This window comes from Adiantum capillus-veneris, chromosome 2 (assembly GCF_014529385.1).
Source record: "Adiantum capillus-veneris isolate H3 chromosome 2, ASM1452938v2, whole genome shotgun sequence".
In the NCBI taxonomy this organism is placed as follows: Eukaryota; Viridiplantae; Streptophyta; class Polypodiopsida; order Polypodiales; family Pteridaceae; genus Adiantum; species Adiantum capillus-veneris.
The window spans coordinates 143,634,160-143,640,022 of NC_140932.1; positions in this window are offsets into that span (position 1 = coordinate 143,634,160).

Here is a 5,863-nt window from a genome sequence, read left to right on the forward strand (position 1 = left end):
CTCACGATAACTCATGTGAGTATCTTGAAAAGCTCATAGCTACTGAGGGATAGAATAGGGAGTGCTCTCATGTTAGACTTCTGAACATTTTGGAACATACAGAACTACATGTTCACCCCTAATGAAGGTTACATGCCAACATACTTTGTCAGCACATCTACTATGTCCTTGACTTGTGAAATTATTGAATCGGTATCCAACCCCACCACAACAGGTGTTCAAAGTTGAAAACCTAACCTAAGAAAATTCAAGAATAGGGAGAGAATCGCCCATTCAGAATGCTTTGTGCTAATGTATGTCTTAGCAGATCCTTTAGCAAAAAATACTTGTAAGCTACTCATCCAACGCGGGATGAATAGCAGCAGTAAGAGTGAGGTACTTCCCCCCAACCGCTTACAGACAGTCTTGCATGACTGACGATAAACCATGACTCAAACATTGAGTATCCAGTCATATATTTGATATGGAATGGAAAAAACCAACTAGGTTGAAAGCGGGTTGGAGTGGAGTAAACTCTTAGAGTTTAGACCAACAACCACAGATTCCCATACTGAGCCATTACCTTGTATGGCAGGGTGTAAACTCGTCATAAATCTACAGTAGAGATTGCAATTGCAGTGGAAAAAGATGTAGGAAGAATAAAGTCCATGAATTTGCATGCCGCTCCAAATAAATCAGTGTTAAACACTAGGGCCATAACACCTAGTGTGCATGCATTTAACACAAACTTATCCAAACCACAATTCCATGACGAAACTTTCCACAGTAGGTACATGAAAGCCTTTCAGCAAGAGTTGGACCATAACAGAATGTGAAAGCTTAGTCACACCTAGGTTCCAACCAAGAGACATTCTCAGCAACTTAGCATACTTGGCTATATGTAAAAATGACCCTCCGTTAAGGTGGTTTCACAACACTTTTCATCGCAACAAGTCTGTACTGAGTACCCGACAATTTCTGGCTACTGAAATTGTTCCTGATACGGTGTGCTCCAAATGGTCTAATAAACGGATGCAACCGGCACGTAGGGACGTCGTTGCGACACATCATTAGGAATTTGGCACCAATGTCAGTCCCAGAGACTCATATTCGCCACATGTGGAATATGTCTCAAATAAGGATGTTTCTAAAAAGAACATCCTTTAAGTACGAGATGTACTTGTGTGTGGAGGTAACCTAAAACACTCTACGACGCGAGTGAGAGGGACCCTCATTATCATTGTTCCACATTGGCTAAACCGAACTCCTTGAGTTCCTAGACCATGTTGTATCCCGTGTGACAACATGTGCAAAGCGAACCCTATAAGTGGGTTCATAATAGCATAGTGCAAAAATGTATATTGGACACTATGGCCCAAAATACTTTGTTCCGACATGCCCTTGGTACGTCTTGGAAACATGCAATCATATTTATACGAGTTGAAAAAATCAAACAAAACATACTAAAAGATGGAATAACACGAAATCAATAGTTGCGTACCTGGGGATTGAACTATATGTTCACTTACCCGTATTCAATTGGAGAGGAGCACGTCACCCACCTGAGAAAAAACCAAGCAACATTGCACTGGAAACTCTGGATGTTGCCTTCGCAATACAACCCCGTTGCTTATAATCTACGTAGTCAAACCCCTTGGTAAGACCCTTTATAGAATCTACTCAACTGGTAGGTAATGGTAACAAACGTAGTCGACCGTGTATAAAAATGATTGGAATCAACTTGAAACGTTGAATTTGTCCACTACCCCCTGGTAGATTGCGGACTTCTTTCTTTGAAAGTACGACTGTGATAGATCAAACTGTGGTCCTGAATGCCTATGGGGTGATTTAGTAAACACCCACTGGGTCGTACCCCAAAACTGTGATGCCATAGACACTCATAGTGCTATAGAGAGAGCAAGAAATCCACACAAGTGAGATGCCTAGCTCGTATGAACAACCATGTTGTCTCAACTGTTTGCTGCCTCTAGATTCCGTGGTATAGATTAACTGATGTGAGTGTAAGATTATCAAAAACTCAACTTGAGCGTCGCACTAAAAACATGTAGTGCAACAATGACACCCTACACATCCGTAATGACAAGACTCGTGCTTGTCCATTAACTCGATGTGTACTCCACTGGGCAGATCTATTCGATCTTAAGAACAATCACCCAAGGAATGCCAACACTTGGGTCTTACCCGAGATCTGACAATGACGCGTAGCTAGTGTGTGTGTCGCATAGTCCTGATGGCAATTAGTGTTCAATCAACGAACTGATGAAGAGTAATTTAGATGGCGTCTTGCCCTATTGCTAGTTGAGAGTAAGAGCACCTTGGCTCAGGCTGACCCCCATACAAACATGTTCAAAAGCTTCTTAGAAAGTTTTCATAATTCTTTGAGAGAAATAAGAAAGAGAGAGAAAAAGCGATGCAGGGCTGAGGAACTTTCCTTAAGCATTTATGACATGTATAGTTGATGCCCCTGCTTGTGTGCATATGATGCCTAGCGTGCATTCTTTTTGAGATGGTTTTGTGTTGACAACAACCAAAATTATGTGAAACAATCTAGAACTCATCTTGTCCTTGACAAAGTGTTTGGTGTTATAGCGGAAGCATATTGCACGAGGCAGGAGAATTGAATCTACCTATCTAGCATGCCGTGCATGCAGAATTTTAAGCCCTTGGCAAAAATAATGGCCTCAAACATGAGAGCCAAAAATCATAAGTGCCTTGCACATATGTAATGGTAGGGATTCTGTGAGTAATATTCCCATTTTGCCAGTTCCCCAAACTTGTGTGCTATTGCCCGTGATGCCAAGTCATTGGGCAGTATCTTGGCACAAGGGAGAAGCCTTGCTTCATGGAAAATTGGCAAAGCACTATGCTTTGCACAAAAGCAGTAGTTTCTAATGTAAATGTATAAACATGGAGAAATAAACAATACTGAACATGGTCTAACCTGATCATCCTATTGTAACCAGTTGTCTGAAGATGTCGAAGGAAAAGCTCGCTCAAATGTAGATCATAACCATCTCTGTTGCGTGAGAGAAAGTTGGCCTGAAATATCCTGCAGGCATATGGAAAAATTCTCCAAAGGTGTGTGCTCATAGCATACCCCAAACGGGAAAAATCTCAATGCAAAAGTCGGAAATTGAAGCCTTGCTTCACATAAATATGTTTGTGCTGAGAGGCAACGGATGTGGCGGTAGATATCATGACAAAAAGAATCGACTATGTCGAGCAATTTCAATTGAAATTAACCAGTACTGTGTGGTAAGCATCCTCCATCAACGTGTAGAAACTGTGACAAGGAGTCGGCCATGCCAAGCAACTTGCTTGCTTCAACAAGTTCAGTAAGAGGCCATGCCTGTCTCCTTGAGATAGTAAAAAATTGGCCCTTGCCATCAATGTGCTTATGTGAACTGTCACAAGCCGTGCCTGTGCTTGGGGTGGAGAAAGTGCACAACCTTTGATGCATGTTAGAGATATGCAATAGAGGTGATACATGCTCCAACTAGAGAAAATGCATCAAAAGCAATTGACAGCCGTGCTGTTATTACTTCAATTCACGATCGACGATCAAAAGATGTATGCTAAGTGCCTCATGCCAATCTCATACATTACCTTATGTAGAGATACGGCCAGAATTGTGTAACCAGTTATGTAGATGACAATAAAGTACAAGCATCCTAATGCGCAGACAAAGCCTACCTGAAAGGATTTGCTGTGACATGGATAATCTATTGCAAATCCTTAATGACGGAATACATCCAATCGTGCTTGGCAATGCTTATGCTAACCATAGAAGCACCTTGTGTGTGGTACAAGCCTTGCTCGTGGATGCACTTACATGACTAGTGCATACGAGAGTTTCACGGCATGACTCAAAATTTTTGGCAAACAAAAACCAAAGCTATGCATACCTTACCTTTGAAGGTTAGAGACGAATTGTAGTCATGTCATCGGAAAGCTACATCAATTGTCATTGCCCTTATTCATTGCCTTTACGACTGCTTACTCGCCTTGGGTTTTCAGCAATTGTTGCTCGCCTCGGACATTCAACAAATGCAATTTTTGCTCCTTGCTATCGAGCTTTAAGTGTTCTAGGCCTTGCTTTGCATTCAGTCATCTTGCCCAATAGCAATGTTGGAAGAAGACGATCTGCCAATTATTTGCCCAAACTCAGTTTTCCAAAGCTCTGCAATTTCCTTGAATTTGTGGTTGTCGGATGTGTTAAGATGCACAACCTCGCCGTACTGTGGATGCAGAGGTTGTAATTGGAATGGGGTGTATGCCGGGGTGGGCATGCACCCTATCATAAGTAAATTGCCAAATTCCAAAGGCCTTAGGGCGTTTTAATATGAAACGGTCGGCAAACTGGGCGATGGAGTTCGCAGCAGAGCCGCCGCGAGAGAGAAAGGGAGAAGGGCCTCGATGCTTCGCTCGGTTGCACCCACCACAGGGTCGGGTTCTCTCCAACTCCGCCTCGTGCTCCCATCAAGCCTGACCACGAGCGGTTTGGAGCCGATTGACGAGCCACCTCCTCTCGCCTCAAGAGGCCCTGCACACGGCCCCTCCCATCGTCTTCCTCCCGCCTGTCAAGGGGTCACTTCCACGGCTCCCTGTTCATGCATATGCAAAAGCATGAGAGGACCACGCCTGTCTTCCCCAAAAAAGTACCTGGCTCTTGATACCAGTGTAAGAACTCGGGGTGACTAGACCTAGGACGTGTGGACAAGGGGATCCGTCTAGGACAAGGGGATCTGTCTAGGGCAAGAGGCTAGGAGCCTGCCTTTACATTGGGAGGTTGGGAGGAGGATCCTAGGTCTAGTCACCCCGAGTTCTTACACTGCCTAGCGTGGCCCCTGGCCCAGTCCGCGACTCCCTAGCCTTGCCATTGTCCTGACAGGACCCATCTCTAGTGCCTTACATCCCTTGTCTCTCTCCTTGCACATTCTCTATGACAGGGCTATCTATCTCTTACACCTCTCCCTTGTCGCCCACCACAAGTGCTCAATATCAAAGCTTATTGCCCATCATCTCTTTCACCTTCACAAGACAATGCTCCAAGATCTCTAGCACTACAATCTCAGGCCTTATGCTCTCTCTCTCTCTCTCTCTCTCTCTCTCTCTCTCTCTCTCTCACACACACACACACACACACACACACGTCACTTTCATTTGTGGCTTACTATTCTGAGAATGGATATTGTTGATATTTAACACTACATGGATGGTAGGAATAAGTTCAAAAGGTTTTAAGTAGGACATGGATAAACTGATAGGTTTGTTGACACTTGTAATATGTATTCAAGGCTAACAAATATGTTGTCTTGTTTATATGAATGCAGGTGAGGACTCTATCTTTACTTAGGATCTTTTTGGCTAAGCTGCTGTCCATCACTATCGAACTTGGCCTCTTTCAACACAGAATAAATTGTTCTTAACCATCTTATGTACAAAACACTAGAATGATACCTCATTCTCACTATGATGTACAAAAATAAATCAAAGGCTGAGTTGTTTTTGTGCTAATCATTATCCTTTGTCTAAAGCCATCTTTCTTTTGGATTGTTATGTTCTTTTGTGTATAAGTATAAGTCTAAAAATAACAAAACACACACACACACACACACACACACACACACACACACACACACACTTAGGTGGTAGCATATATATAAAGAACTTTCCTTTTGGTTTGGTATTACAAAGACACTTAAAAGATCTTACTTTTCACTTTAAAATACTTTTAAAGCTTTGAAGGGGACATTCTCAGAAGTATTGCCCTCAACACGGCCATGAAAGGAGACCGCTCTGTCATCTCAATTCAATCATTTGACATTGACTCTTCAACAAACTCAACTTGTTTAAAGCACAA